The sequence below is a fragment of the Myotis yumanensis genome, unplaced genomic scaffold (assembly GCF_028538775.1).
Source record: "Myotis yumanensis isolate MYYU_CA2020_CCGP unplaced genomic scaffold, mMyoYum1.0.hap1 SCAF_7, whole genome shotgun sequence".
Lineage (NCBI taxonomy): Eukaryota > Metazoa > Chordata > Mammalia > Chiroptera > Vespertilionidae > Myotis > Myotis yumanensis.
In genome coordinates this window covers 87,673,049-87,688,699 of record NW_027223758.1, presented here as the reverse complement: position 1 = coordinate 87,688,699, position 15,651 = coordinate 87,673,049, and the positions used below count along the sequence as shown (strand labels likewise).

The 15,651-nt window shown below is 41.0% G+C and overlaps 1 protein-coding gene across 7 annotated transcripts in view; it reads right to left on the bottom strand.

The window, feature by feature from the left end:
* Positions 1-15,651, bottom strand: part of NOL4 (nucleolar protein 4) — a 215,726-nt gene that overhangs the window by 116,765 nt on the left and 83,310 nt on the right. The window contains exon 1 of one of the 7 annotated variants that reach the window (XM_070421210.1): positions 4,987-5,079. The exons of the other annotated variants lie outside the window; for them this stretch is intronic. The gene's annotated coding sequence lies outside the window, so the exon portion shown is untranslated. Of the gene's footprint in view, positions 1-4,986; positions 5,080-15,651 lie in introns of those variants that run through there. 7 annotated transcript variants of the gene reach the window in all.

The following is a 15,651-nucleotide window of genomic DNA, read 5'->3' as shown; positions in this document are numbered from 1 at the left end:
AAAACAATAAAAATGATTGTTTCCTTATCATTAACTCTCCATGTGGCATCCAAAATGCCTCATTTAAGAAATGAGGATGTGAGTTGCAGAGTGATCTGGAATAATCCTCTGCTATTAGTCTTATGACTTTAAAAATATTCCTGGACCTTTCTAAGCATCAGTTTCCTCGTTCTAAAATGGGATATAATTATGTGTGCCTGGCAGGACTGTGAGAATTAAATGAGATCATGTGTATAAAAAGGTGTGTTACGGAAGTTACAGGAGGATAAAAGAATAAACTTTCCTTGAGGAGAGAGGCAGCTGCCTCCCCACCATCCCCTCTATGGGGTGTCTTTTGGAAAACATGTAGGTGTGGAAGAGGACCAACCTTTTGATTGTCAATGCAAGAGTAGAACTTCTGATCCTTCAACTTCTGAGTGCCTGCCTGCAGAGTTAGCTCAAGGCTTCCACAAGATAGACGGGAGATAATCCAAAGTGCATCTATTTATCTCTCAAGGCGATAGAGAAGTTGTCATTGTTCCTTATTCTACTTGACTGTATAAATATGTGTGAAAGTCTACCCAGACTTTGTAGTCACTTTCATAACACCTTACATCCTTACTTTAAAACAAACTGTGTTTTTTTTTTCTTCTATATGGGCAGAGAGGGGTCTTATTTTGGCAGGATTATTTCCCCGACCATTATGAACTATAAAGGATCAACATGTTAATTGCTGAGGTTATTATAATTATTATAATCATTATCATTTCAGGATTACATGGATAGAAAATTGACAGTTCTCCACATAAAAGAGACAATACTGCTGCCCCTAACTGCGTAGGTCCTACAAAAGTGTTTTTCTCAAAAATGCAGCTATGTACTTTTTTCCTATATATTAAATTTACTTTTATCATGTATTAATGCCAAGCGCAGAACATAAAAGTTCTCTAGCAAAAAAAATCATTCAATTTTAGAATTCTCAGACTCTGGTAATAAGTGATAAACTTCTTTTTAACCTACTAAAAAGTTGTACTTGGACAGAAAAACTGATGTCAAGTTATTACATACTCTAATTGCTATACACAAATATTAAAGAGGAAACGCAAAAGAGAGAGCAGTGGAATGCTAAAGATGCCGTAAAATTTCATCAATAATGTGAACTAAAATAAACTACATTGTGAGTAACTTACAATTAAATGTAGTATTTATGTTTAAGACTTAAATATCAAACAAGTTGTCTGAATCAAGTTGTACTGCTGCCTCCGTTACCACCATTGACTTCCTCACAAACCCCCTTCCTACTGATTTCCCCTTTGTCTAGCAATGGTTTCCAGGTTTGAGAGAATTTTCTAATGCTACCCAATCATCGGCCAAGCTCATAGTTCATACTCTGTTTGCTTTGTCGTACTGCTTACTACAAGAGTGTGTATATATGTGTGTGTGTGTGTGTGTGTGTGTGTGTATATGTATATATATATATATATATATATACAGATTTTCTTTTTTAAAATATATTTTTATTGATTTCAGAGCAGAAGGGAGAGAGAGAGCTAGAAACATCAATGATGAGAGAGAATCATTGATCAGCTGCCTCCTGCATGCCCCACACTGGGGATCGAGCCCACAACCCAGGCATATGCCCTGACAGGGAATCGAACCATGACCTTCCTCCTGGTTCATAGGTCAACACTCAACCACTGAGCCATGCCAGCTGGGCTATATATTTTCCTCTATAATTTTTTTTCAATTACACATAACACTCAATCTTCTTTTGTATTAGTTTCAGATGTACCGCATTGAGTTTTCTATCGGTCATTTTCCCCAGACTGTTTTTATGAATGCCTGAACTTTAACATTTTGCATCTGTCTTGTCACCTGTCACTTGGCAGAGGCTAAATAAGCCTTGGTTGATTTAATTAATACATGAATTCCACAGATTATATGTCTGTGACTCCTTTCTCATCTGGTCCCTAGTTTTAATTCTCAGCGCTTCTCTGCTAGTTTAGGCTCTCAGTCCTAATCAGCTCCCCTATGGCTCATACTGTCTATTCGTCTTACTCCACATTTGTAGGATGTGCCTCCACTGAGCACTGCTCCGATTTCTTCCTGCTGGGTCACAAATACTCACTGTCCCCCATCTGCCTTCAAACGTACATCATCAAAAGTATGCAGCCCAGACTGACATTCTGGTCTTTCTGAAACCTAATTTCAACAAGTGCGCCAGCCATCCTCCCCATACAGCAGGCTACCTGTTTGCTTACAGGCAGCCCTAAGAAAACAGATAAATTTAGCATCTTACATATTTCTCCAGGGACATATAAAGCCAAACTCTGAAAATATGAGAAGATTTTTTACATCAGCATAAAGCCTACAATTTAAAAAAGAGAAGATGAATCATTGCCATATTACAGTTCTATAGAGTGGTCTTTCTAACCAGCGGTGTGTCATAGACCTGAACCTTACACAACAGTCAAATTGAACCTTAATGTGATTTTTAAAAGCAAAAGCTAAGTGTTCATACCACAGTATTAGCTCTTTTGTTAAATCGATACGTACACTAAGCACACTGGGCAGTTTTAGAAGCCTTCCTCCGTTTCCATGAAACCTGACCGTTATGAAACCGGGCGTTAATGCCTCTGGCACCAGGTTGCTTGTTGAGTGCTCCCTACGAGCTGAGCGTGTGGTCCTCCTCTTTCTCTCTCTGTGCCCTGGTTTCCCGTGCAAATGCTCCCACCATTTCTAGGTCACAACCCCAGAGCTTTCAGACGACCTTGAGTTCCTGAAGATTTCTCATCCTCAAGTGACTCCTGGATTTTCCCAATGACATTCCGCACCTCTGAGGCCAGCTCGAGACCGCAGTGGCCTGTTCTTCCAAAGACGCCCAAGGGCTGCCTTCCCAGGACTGACTGGGCTTTGGAAGTGACTGGCTTCTCCCCGAGCCAGACCTGGGCCGCGCAGCAGAGGCCCAGTCCAAGTGGCCTCAGAGGCGGGGCCTCTCCGCCGTGTGCAGCCTGCAGCATTGGCAATGGTTCAATGGCCGCTTTATTACTAGAAGAAACGAAGTGCATAGACAGGAGTTGGGAAACCCTAAGTGCCAGAACAGCAACTGATGTGGTTTTGCTTTTCTTTAACTGGTTAAGAATACCTCTCAGAAACTTTGGCGAAGGTAGTGAATGAGTTAAGTCTCTGACTTAATTGCTTTTCAGTTATTATTTAGTTATTTTTATATACTTTATTCTGTTATCTCAATAAATGGTGCCCCTTTTTCTTAGCCATCTTCTTCTTTTCCAGTTCTCTTTGGTTGATTCTGAACTTAGCATATGTGAGCCCCAAGTATCTCTCTTTTTGGCCTGAGGTCATCGGTTCCCTCATTTTTTCTGTCCAAAGTCTATGAAGAGAGATAGTTACGCTAATTTGTTTTCTATGGGGAAGCGGGGGGGGGGGGAATTGGGGAGAAACAGAAGATTTCCTCTTTCTCTGTGATTCTAAAGGGCCCTATTCTGAATTATTGGTGGAAATCACTGAAGAGAGGTTGTTGGAATAATTAGCCGTCATTCACAAAAGGGGCTCCTGACTTCCTGCTTTGTCTCCATTTTCTTAAGAGCATCGGGCTTCTGCATAGTTACAGCCTGAATGCCATTAAGCCAGGTATGACCCTATGGCGTTGTGTGTATTCCCTTACATACAAAGAGAACCATTTCATGTACCCTTCGCACATGGTTGTCCCTTCAAGTCTCAGACCCCTGGTCTATTCGAGCATTGAGTTCCAGAGAAAAGGAGTATGTGTGGTCTCTGCTCGCTCTGGCAGCGACACCCAAGCCTCTCCCTCCTGCTCAATCAGAGCAGCACACTTCAGATGGCAATTAACGATTTTTATGGTAATGGCTATACTTAGCCTACTCTGCGATATTAATTGGAGTGTGACAGTACATTAGGATCCTAGGATTTGGTACACAGAACTCTGTTTCTAAATATACATCAAAAATAAATGGCCATGATCAAAACAACTGAGAAACATGACAGACCACATAATGAATTTTCACTATGAACAGTTTATATTGAAAATATACACTTTTAGAGTCATACGCACTGAGAGTCAAAACCACACAGTGAACATATGAGTAATATAGTAGGCAAAACCTAGGTATTCTTGAGATGTTTTTATGTTTGGAGGTGGATTAAAGTGTACTTTGAAGTAATTAAGTTTCTGAAAGAGCAGACATCTCCATTGTAGCTATTAACATCAAACAGTTCAAATCCATGACAAGATTTCCCAGCTCTTAAGCTAAAATATAATGAATCCTTAGCAATTGTGGAAAGAACTGTGCAAATACAAATCAAGGGGGGGGGGGGGACTAAATAAATCCACCTCACAGCACCCCCAGAACAAAATGCATTTGAGGCAACAGAAAATCTTGGAGGATTTACACATTGTACTGCTTTATGCTGACAAACTGAAGCAGTAGCACCACATAGAAAAGCTAAATTAATTAATCTTCCCCAAAGACCACCTTTTTGTCATATTATAACTAACTTAAAAGAACTACGCCGCTTGTATATATCTGAAAGGATTTTGAAAAAAAAAATGTATACATCATTGAAAAAGCACATTTGCAATCCTAAAATGAAATCTCATCACTTTTGGTGTTGAAAAACATACCTCCTGACACATACAGGTTTTTTTCATGAGTCTTTTTCTCTCTATATAAAATTTAAAATCACAAAAATCTAAGGTCAATAAATTAAGTGCATAAGCATATTAATACTTTTTTTGCTTATCTAATTTTGACATGCTCCCAGGATTTCAGATGGATGTTTCAAAAGTCTCCAAAATGTTCCCTCAAGTTTCTGGTGTGACCAACCCTTTCCAAACCACCTAGACGAGGAAAGTATCGCTCATCTGATCGGAGCCCCTGCAGTCATTCTCCTGCTGCACGGGACAGTCTCCAGCGAGACTCCCACAAGCCTCATCCATCAGTATTCTCGGCTGCAGGAACTGGCACTTACTGTGAATTCTGCTCTTCAACTTAAACCCCCGTGTCTGTGGCGGGCCAAGGCTATCATTGCGGAAGCAGCATCCCTCAGGCGAGGTCCAACCTTGCTCTCCAAGTGCACCCAGGGATTAGTCTGACTTCCCCTAAATTCTCTCCTTTGCACAGTAAGAGCTAATCTTTCCTGTATGAAGCAGGAGATGGTGTTGCTATGACAACAGAGCACATTCTAGCAGTGGGACTACGGAGATGAACCTTCAAAGACTCGGGCAAGCAGACACTCAGTTTTCCTTCAGGGCCATGGGCTCCTTCCGCTAGGATGCAATCCCCCGGCAAGTTCACCGACAGCTGGGCTGTTGATAAATGATCGGTGCCTTTTGCTACGGGGGAGATGGCTGGGTAGCCACACGGCTGGAAGATCACGGGATTATTTAACAGAAGTGCCATTCTCAGTCATGTTGCCTTTCCAGCTGTGAATGCTCTGGATAGCTGTTTTAAAACACCACCCTAATTTTCAAGCATACTGCTTACTCGAAAGTTTTTTCTACAATGAGAGCAATGTGTTAGGGATGGCATCAGGAAAGGGAGAGCTCTATCTTTGTTTTTTGTTTGTTTGTATATCATCCCGACTGTATCTACCTGAAGGTGAGACACACACACACACACACACACACACACACACACACACACACATCCATTTTCTCTCTCCAGCATCCATGTCTGGAGCCTGGAGGCTTCCGGCTGGGGGAGGGGCTATGCTAACAAAAGCACATCCCTGCAGCCACATTTTGCATACAGACATTAGCCCCAGGGTAATCACCAGGAGCCTTAATCACTCAGAAGCATACTCCTCAGTGGAGGGCCAGTGCCTGCGAGCAGGGCAGAGATCTGCCATCAGGTCACATTGTAGAGCCACCATTACAGGTACTACTTGTGAACACAGCAGTTACGTTTTTTTGAAAATTATTAACACATGCATTATTACACATTTTATCTAGTCAATAATGCACGTTTTCTTCTTTAATTTTTAATTAAACTTATTGAGGTCACCGTGGTTAATAAGATTTTGTCATTTTAAGGCATTCCCATAGTCCTGACTGGTACAGTTTGGAGCATTCATTCTTCTTCAGGAGCATTCCTGTGGATTCCACCCGCCCATCTCTTTCCTTGGAAGGAAAGGACACGGGGCTGGGAAAGTGTTCTTCTCTCAGCAGCAGAGGTTCGGTTTACTATCCACCCCGAGTGAGGCTTCCACCCAGGGGTGATCCACACTGTCCTTCCCACTCCTCAATCCCCTATGCCTGAAGCCTCTTACTATACCACCCTGCCCCCACACTAGGCTGCAATTACGCTCCTTTGTGGCTGAAGCAATGTCATTCGAAACATCTGCACCAGGCGTGTCAAACTCTCGGCCCCGTTTATTTGGCCCATGTGAGGCTTTGAGTTTGACATTCTTGATCTACACCTACTATTTCGAGTGCAGAGAGAGAATATCACCTTATGAATGTTGCTGTCACTCACAGGTGAGGGGACCTATAGCTTAGCGGATCCAAAGTCCTATGGGACTGACAGGCTATCTTTTTTTTTTTTTAATAAATATTTTTATTGATTTCAGAGAGGAAGGAAGAGGGAGAGAGAGATAGAAACATCAATGATGAGAGAGAATCATTGATCAGCTGCCTCCTGCAAGCCCCCCACAGGAGATCGAGCCCACAACCCAGGCATGTGCCCTTGACCGGAACCGAACCCAGCACCTTTCAGTTCACAGGCCGATGCTCTATCCACTGAGCCAAACCGGCTAGGGCCTGACAGGCTATCTTAGTTACTTGTTGTTTATCACCCACGTGAGTGTCAAAGCCTTAAGATAGCCCTGGCTGGTGTTGCTCAGTGGTTAGAGGGTGAGCCCAGGCACCTACGGGCCCTGGGTTCCCTTCCCCGTCAAGGGCATGAACCTGCCCAGGTTCAATCTCCACCCAGAACCTAGACAGGGTCTGTGCAGGAGGCAACCAATTGAGGTGTCTCTCTCATATCAATGTTTCTCTCTTCTCCCTCCTCCCTCCTTTCCATTCTCTCTAAGAAGCAATGGGAAGAAAATATCCTTACATGCGGATTAACAACAACAACAAAAAAGAGAGAGAGAGTAACAAAAAAAGGAAAAGAAAAGCCTCAAGACATTAACTACTAGGAGAATGCCAATATTGCAGGTAATGAGTGTTTACACCGAGTCATACATATAACATGGACAGGGCACTGTGAAATTCATTTGGGTTTTTAATTTCTATCACAGTAAAAAAGTAATAGCTAAATGTGTTTCATGTGCCTTGGTACGTGTGTTCAGGACACATGCCTTTGCCTCCTGGGTACGAGCAGAGCACCCCCAGGATCCTATTCGTGCAGCCCTTTCTGATACATTCTCATAATTCAAAAAGTTACAGCAACTGTTTCCATTATGTGCATTATTATCTAATTAGTAACGAGCTTTTTTTTTTTTCATTTTTCACTCTCATCTTCAGGGAAAACTGGATAAATGCCAAAACACATAAACAACATATGGTACTTTCAAAATCAACCAACCAGAATTACTTATTTCTGATGAACCTCTGAGCTTAAAAAAAAAAAAAAGTTAAAAAATAATTTCCCGCTCTAACAACTAATGTTTACCATCTGCTAATCTTTTAAGACTAACTACCTGGAAATCAGTCATATTATATGTTTTCCAGCTCTCCTTCGCCCCAAAGGGTAATATTCTTTTTTAAATTTATTTTTAAGTAGGTCATGTTGAGAGTGCGCCAACTTAGACTTAAATTTTGAAAGCGATTTATAGCCCTTCACTAAGGCTATATAAATCCAAGAAATCAATGCTGTTAGAAACTTAAGAGTTTTATAAATATTTTTCATGTGTTAATTTTAATAGCCCATGATTTTTCAACATGATAATCAGTGTAATTGTTAAATTAGAATAATCTGTTTGTCTTGGGAGAAAGACGAGCAGAGAAAATACGGGGAAGAGCATTGTTGTCAAAACCAGTTTTGAAGCCGAACCCCAAGGAAGCTCTGGGGAAAGAGGCCAAGAGAGATCCTGGGCCCTGGGCGGGTCAAGAGCCATTTTTCTAGAAGCCAACTCTTATAGAAAGCCTGAGGCCCAGGCTCTAGACTTCGGGGGCACTGTGCACAGACAAATGATTCCTAATCTTGCTGGGCCTCAGTTTCCTCACTTTCAAAATGGGGGAAATAACAGTGCTTGTCTCATGGAAATCTTAAGAGAATCCAAGGAGTAAACATCCGTAAAGATCTCCTCACAGTGCCTAGAATATGGAAAATACTATGTAGTGTCAGGTTTTATTTAGGGTTTTGAAGACAGAGACTAAATATTATTCATTGTTGCTTCTGCTGTTCCAAACACAATGTTAGCTACAGGACATGTACGCAATAATTGTACAGAAGTATTTCTCATAGCATCTACAGGATTTTAATATCTGATAGAGTAAAATGAATACATGATATCTAAGGATTCTAAAATATATCAGAAGAGAAGCATTCATCCTATATAACTAATTGCTATGGGTTTATAAAATTCAACACATAAATATGTATTCAAATAATGAATGAAGTCAAGTTTAAATATGTAGATCTTGTGTATTAATTCTGTTTGAAGAACGATTTGCTGAACAACTGCTACTCACTACTATTAGTGGGGTCTTTCAATATAAACGACATAACCCCATTTAGTTTCACAAGAGAATGAGTTATTTATTATTAAAAAAAAAAGCCACTGCTTTAAGAGTAATATTCCAGGTGCTGTCCCTGTCTTCAGTTGGTTCACCATCTAATAGCAACTGACATTCATTCAGCACATGCTCTGTGCCAGGCACAGTTTGAGGAGCTGGGGATACAAGAGTAAACCAGAGAGAGAGAAATGCCATATTTCTAGAAGTTTACCCCAGAGAGTGTGTGTGTGCGTGTGTGTGTGCGTGCGTGTGTGTGTGTGTGTGTGTGTGTGTACGTGTGTTGGGGGCAGACAATGTGGACATGTAAGTGTAGTGTAACTGCTTGAGAGGAAACTAAAGCCAGATTAGGAACTAGGAAGCACAGTAGACATGAAGGGCCCAGGGAAGCTAACTTTTCCCCAAGGAATCTGAGGAGGCTCCCAATGGGGGGTTGAGGGGAAGGGGAGTTCCAACTAGGAATTTTAAAAATAAATATGTAAAAATTCTTAATTGTACATGAACATGTATTTTGTATTTTTTCACATCATCTCTAGGATTTTAATACCTAATGCCACAAAGTGAAAAATAACATTTAAAAATACTAAAGCATGTCAAAAGGGAAAGATAAATCTACTAACTAATTATTATGGGTTTATACTGCTAATAAAAATATTGCAGTCAATTAAAAAAACATGTTATTTTTGCAAGTTACTTTGACACTACTGCTCATTTTCCTAAGATATAAAATAAAAAACAACAACAAATAACTCAGTATTGTGTTATAATACAAAATAAATTACAGATGGTTCAAATTTTTTTTAAAAAAAAGTTGTAAATGCACGGTAAAATATTGAGATTTTAAAAGCATAAACATAGCGGAAAACAAACTCTGAAATAACTGTTAGATAAAGAGCATCCCATGTGGTCCAGAAACCACACATGCATGCCTATCCCCACTTTTTAATTATTTATTAAACGATCATTTATTCAGCAGCAATCATGTGTGAAGAAAGGAAATTCAAAAAAAAAAAAAAAAAAAAGATGATGTGCCTTCTAGAAGTTATGGCCTAGCAGTAGAGACAGACAAGTACACAGCCTCTAGCGCTTGGTGATAGACACTATAATGAAGTGATGCACAGGATGCTACGAGAGGATCTAGAAGAGAACTGTCCTGGTCCAGGGAGGAGGACACATGATATCATCAAAGGAGCAGTAGACGCCGCCGTAATGGAATAGATTGGAGCAGGCCATGCTACCACTGAGGATCACCAGGAAAGCAAATGTTTAAACGCGCATGCTTCAGATCTGTTTGAAGGCATCAGACAGCTAACAGGCAACTGGCACTTGAGAGCCCAAGCTCTCAGACAGAAGGAAATTAGAGACTGAGACCCAACATTCTCTATGCAGCTTTCCTTCAGGACAAATGCTGATTTGCGTGGGGAGAGAGACCAAGAATATCAGCATCTATTGCTCAGGGGCAGAGAAGAAAAGAAGACTTTTGGAAATCTCATGATATTATAAGGAACAAAAAAGATGGATTTCAGATCAAAAAAGGTAGCCCGGGTGTGAGTAGGCAAGTTCCAATTGAAAGGGAAGTGAGACCACAACCAGCTACCATTCCTGACACTCTCTGCTACATTTAATATACAATATCCATAAATTAATTTAAAAAGTACAAGGCAAGCCAAGAAGCCGGATCAAGAAAAATACTGACTACAGAAAAGAGACAATAGACATACACAGATAACCCAGTTATTGGAGTTATAAGAAACGGGTTTTAAAATAACTAATTATTATGTTAAAGAGGTTAGAAGAAAAGAAGTGTGAATTTCATCAGAACTGGAATCTATAAAAGGAAATTCAAGAATTTTAAATGTGAAGTAATTAACATTTAGCCTTTAATAGATACAATGGATAATAATTGGAGAGAAACATACAGAGTATTAGTGACCTGGGAAACAGATCAGTAGAGTATATGCAGGTTGAAACATTGAATGCAATGTTTGAAAAGTACAGGGTGCCTGTTTCTTCCTGTTTGGTTTACTGATTTCTCCCAAGTACCCACAGCAATGCCCAGTATGTGTTGGTTGAATTAATTCTCTATTTGAGGAGGAAATAGACATATTTGTGAGCAAACCAGAGCTTAGAGAAGGTACACAGTTGGTTTCTAAGGAGGAGGCCTACATGACCTGAGACAAGAAATCTTACTTCTCTGTGTTCTGGCAGTGAGTGCAGAAGGCAATGGGTGGGGATGAGATGCTGTACATGGAAAGCCCTGAGCTGCTCAGCACACAGGTGCTATGCAGACGCAGAAACACTCTGCCTCGCTCTGTGGTTGACTCCAAATTGCAAAGATATTTCTCAGACATTCAGTATTAATGTCTCCAGGAAACAAAACTTCAAATTAACTTAGAGGCAGATATGCCCTAAGTGGCCAAATTTCATACTAAGATGTCTTATAAAACAAAAAAGGCTTTATATTATCATGTAGTAGTGACTTAAGTGTATTATCTATACTAATAAAAGGGTAATATGCTAATTAGGGCAAACGTCTTCTGGACGTCCATCCGGACAAAGCCACAGCAGCTATGAGGCCCAGGGTTCAGGCAGCCATGAGCGCCGGTGGCTGCAAGGCCTGGGTCTTAGGCCTCGCAGCCACCGCGGCTGGCAGTGGCAGCAGCAGCAGGGCCATCCCTTGATCAGCCCAGTTACCTCCTGTCGTAGGACATCCCCTGAGGGCTCCCAGACTGTGAGAGGGGGCAGGCTGAGCTGGGAGACAAATGTTTGTGCACTGGGCCTCTAGTAAAGTATAAAAATGTCAGAGAGTATAATTAAGAACTAGTATATACATGTAGTTAGTTTAATCACTACTGCATAATAGATATGTGAAAGATGTTTGCCAAATTAGTGTTGAATGAATAAACACCAATCTTACATATAATTTTAATAATAATGTTTATAAGCATTATCTTAATGGTACTCTTCAAGATACAGTGAATAAGAAAAATGCAATGAGGTGTTACTACCAACATCCTAACCCTGTAGGCCCAGCTGCATGGGGAGCGAAGAGCACTGGTAATGTCTTGCCATGTTCACTACAGTGGTTCTACATGGAGACAGCCAAGAGTGCTTGGAAGACCACCACGTACACTAGATGACGTATGGGATGGTGGCCAGGGCATTACGATGGTCCCACAAGGTCAACCAGTGGTCTGGCTAAACTCTCTTTCAAGGCACATACCCAGCACTGGTAGGGTCACACTGTTGGACTAACTATAAAGCTGGCTGCATTTGCTGTTGTCATCAGCTCTCCACGAATGGAACCATGCATCAATGAGGGAACGGAAGCATAGACAGTGTACTGTAACATCTAGAGCTTCTTTTGTTTATTTATGTATCAGGTAATACTTTTAACCAGCAGCATTATAAGTTTATTGAGGCAAAGGGACCAAGTCTTAACTACCTGTTGTATCTGTCCAGCTTCCAGGAGTGAACACTTCGTAGACAGTTAACATTGTTCACAGAGTTGCTGCAACTCCTCCAGATATGTTTTTAGGAACAAACGCTTGCTTTAATTACCAGAGGAACAAATTATGTATTATTTAGAATAACATATACCAAAAGGACATTACATCTTTCCCAACTGGAAAAAAAGATAAAGCAGAAACATGAACACAGTGACATGAGGACAAGACTGGGTGAGGTAAGGAAAAGGACCAAAGAGGAAAATGAATGAGGAATTAAAATGAGAAATGGCAAATATCAAAGCCTGAAATATTAATGAGTAACATGAAGATGCATTTGAAGGAACAATAAAGAGAGTAATAGAAGTCTCACAGAAGAGAGAGAAGGAAATACAATAAAGTACTTTAGAAAACAGAAATATAGCTGTTTGAAACATTGTAAATGTGAAACAAATATGTGGGTTATTAATAGTAGTAGATGTAATACTTTACCTGTGAATTGTGACATGCAATTCAATAGTGCTGTTAACTGTGATATAAACGATCATTATATAAACTTCTGTAGTTTGTCTTTATGTGGATATTATTATTATCTTATCTAATAAAGAGGGAATATGCTAATTGACCCTCATACCAAAGATGACAGCGCCCACAGCCAATAAGGAGGGAATATGCTAATTGACTGCCATGCCCTTAAAGATGGCAGCACCCACAGCCAATAAGGAGGAAATATGCTAATTGACTGCCATGCCCTCAAAGATGGTGGCGCCCAAGCCACAAGATGGTGGTGCCCAGTCCCCTCCGCCCCCCAGCCGCCCAGGGCCGCCCGAGGCTCAGGTAACCAGGGCCGGCCAAGGCTTGCACTGCAGGCAGTGGCAGCAGCCAAGGTGTGATGGGGCATTGCCTCCCACCCCTGAGGGCTCCCGGACTGTGAGAGGAGGCAGGCTGGGCTGAGGGACTCCCCTCCCTCCAGTGCATGAATTTTCATGCACCGGGCCTCTAGTCCACAATAAGAGGAAATCAAAGTAAACAGATGAAGATCTATATCTAGTTCAGTTATTTAAATGAGAATGCCTGAGCTTTTGAAGCATCATTATTAATATGTTAAATAATTTATAGCAAAAGACTGATATAGTGGGTAAAGTAATAGCATATTTCAGTAGCTAATTGGAGGTTCTAAGAAAAGCACCAAATGGAAATTATGGAATTGAAGAATGCTGTGTCTGAAATTAAAGTTCATTGTATTGATCATTGTAAACAGAAGATTGGACATGGATAAAGAAAGAATAAGTGAATCTGAAGCCAAATAAAAAAAATTAAAACACAGAGAGAGAAAGACTGTTTAAAAAATGTCAGTAATCTGTGACATAATATCAATTAATAGACATGCAATGCTATTGGAATCTCAACAGGAGAGAAGAGAGCATATGGGACTGAAATTTTCAGGTGGGGGGTGGGGGAAATCTGAAAGTTTGAAGAACTTGATTTAAAAAAATCTCAAACCACAGAGCTATTACTATGCTCAACAAACCCTAATCAGAATTTACACAAATACATACACACAGCCATGGACATATTATAGGAAAACTGCCAAAAAAAACAGAAATAAAAGAAAATCTTAAAAGAAGACAGAGACAAAATACATAAATAAAGAATGAATATAGGGTGGGTGGGAAGAGATTAACCGAAGAACTTGCATGCATATATGCATGCCCCATGGACACAGACAATAGTGTGGAGAAGGTTTGAGGAAGTGGGGGGGCTAGAAGGCATCAATGGGGAAAAGGGAGACACATACAATACTTTCAACAATAAAGGTTAAAATAAAAAATAAATATACAAGTGGACAATTATTACTTTTAAAAATTAATTATCAATTCTTTAAAAAAACCCTATATTTCTGATTTTATTCTAAAAAAAAGCAGTTTTAATAGTTCTTACTTTCTCTCATATACAGGATTTCGTGTTTTAGTTTATATAGTTAGGCTTTCTTTTGTTAGAATATTAACCGTTTGAGTCCCAAGCAGCGCGATTGCGCTGCTGAGATTTTATGTCGAGAAAACATACGATTCGTTTGAGTCCCAGGGGGTATTGAAAAAACACTGTCGAAGAATCCCAAACAGCGCAACCGCGCTTTCTCTAAATGAGTACGAAAAGACCCAAACAGCGTGATAGCGCTTGTTTTATTTTATGTCGAGAAATACTCAAACGGTTAAATCCAAGATGACCGGTCTCTTGTCTGCCTTTTTTATTGCTATGGGGCCAGCAGGTAAATGTCTGGTTCACTGTGAGGACACAGTAACTGAGAAATGGCTGAATTATTCTTGAACCCAATGTACTGATCATTGTAAGTCTTTTAAATCATATTTATGAAATGCTTCCGGAAGTAGCAAATGAAAAAGTTTTTTCATTTCTTATATCATTTTTTAAAAATATATATATATTTTATTGATTTTTTACAGAGAGGAAGGGAGATGGATAGAGAGTTAGAAACATCAATGAGAGAGAAACATCGATCAATTGATCAGCTGCCTCCTGCACACTCCCTACTGGGTATGTGCCCGCAACCAAGGTACATGCCCTTGACCGGAATCGAACCTGGGACCCTTGAGTCCATAGGCCGACACTCTATCTACTGAGCCAAACCGGTTAGGATTCTTACATCATTTTGATCACAGTTGAACAAAGAGAAAGAAGGGATGACCTCATGTAGATTTCACTGTGACCTTGGCCCAAGAGGCGTAGCCGAAGTGAGACAGATTCTAAAATGTCGAAAGCCTGTTCTCCTCCTGTGCGCCTCTCCCCAATCTGAACAGTTCACAGGTGGATGCTGTGTGAAGCTGGGGGGTGAGTGTGTTCTACTACGAATGCACACACACTACTGCTTCCTTTATTTGTTTGCTTGGTTCGTTTGTATATAGTTTGTACACACACACACACACACACACACACACACACACACGTCCCATAAATGCAAGAAATTCCGACAAAGCCTCCCAGGTAGTAGATGGTAATTTAAATGCAGGTATTCATTCACAGCTGTAAGAGTTTTGTTTTGAGGGGTGTGTATTATTTTAATGTTGATGAGGAGGGGGAACCTAAGAACCTTCCCAAAGGCATACTGGCACAACTGAATGTCCCGACAGGTGAGTGGCGTAGGCGCTTCAGCGGGGCAGAGAGGAGCACAGCACACCGGGTGCCTGGGCAAACCTCAGGAACCTGGCTGCGGGCACACGCGCTGCCTCTTGTCAGGTACATTATAGAAGATGCCCGCTCCTCTCTCCTCGGCCGGGTGCAGCCTTGCACCAGTGCCTGTGGCCGGCAGAGCAGAGCCTGACCTGGCACCAGCCCGCACTCACCCGGGTGCGCAGACTTCCGTTCACACACAAACAGCGATGAAGCCGCTGCTGGCAACCTCCTCATCCTTCCTGCAGCAGGGCCTGTTCTGCTCGCTCAGAAGGCCATCCTGGATGGAGTAAAACGTTACCTAGCAACACCTGGCAAACACAT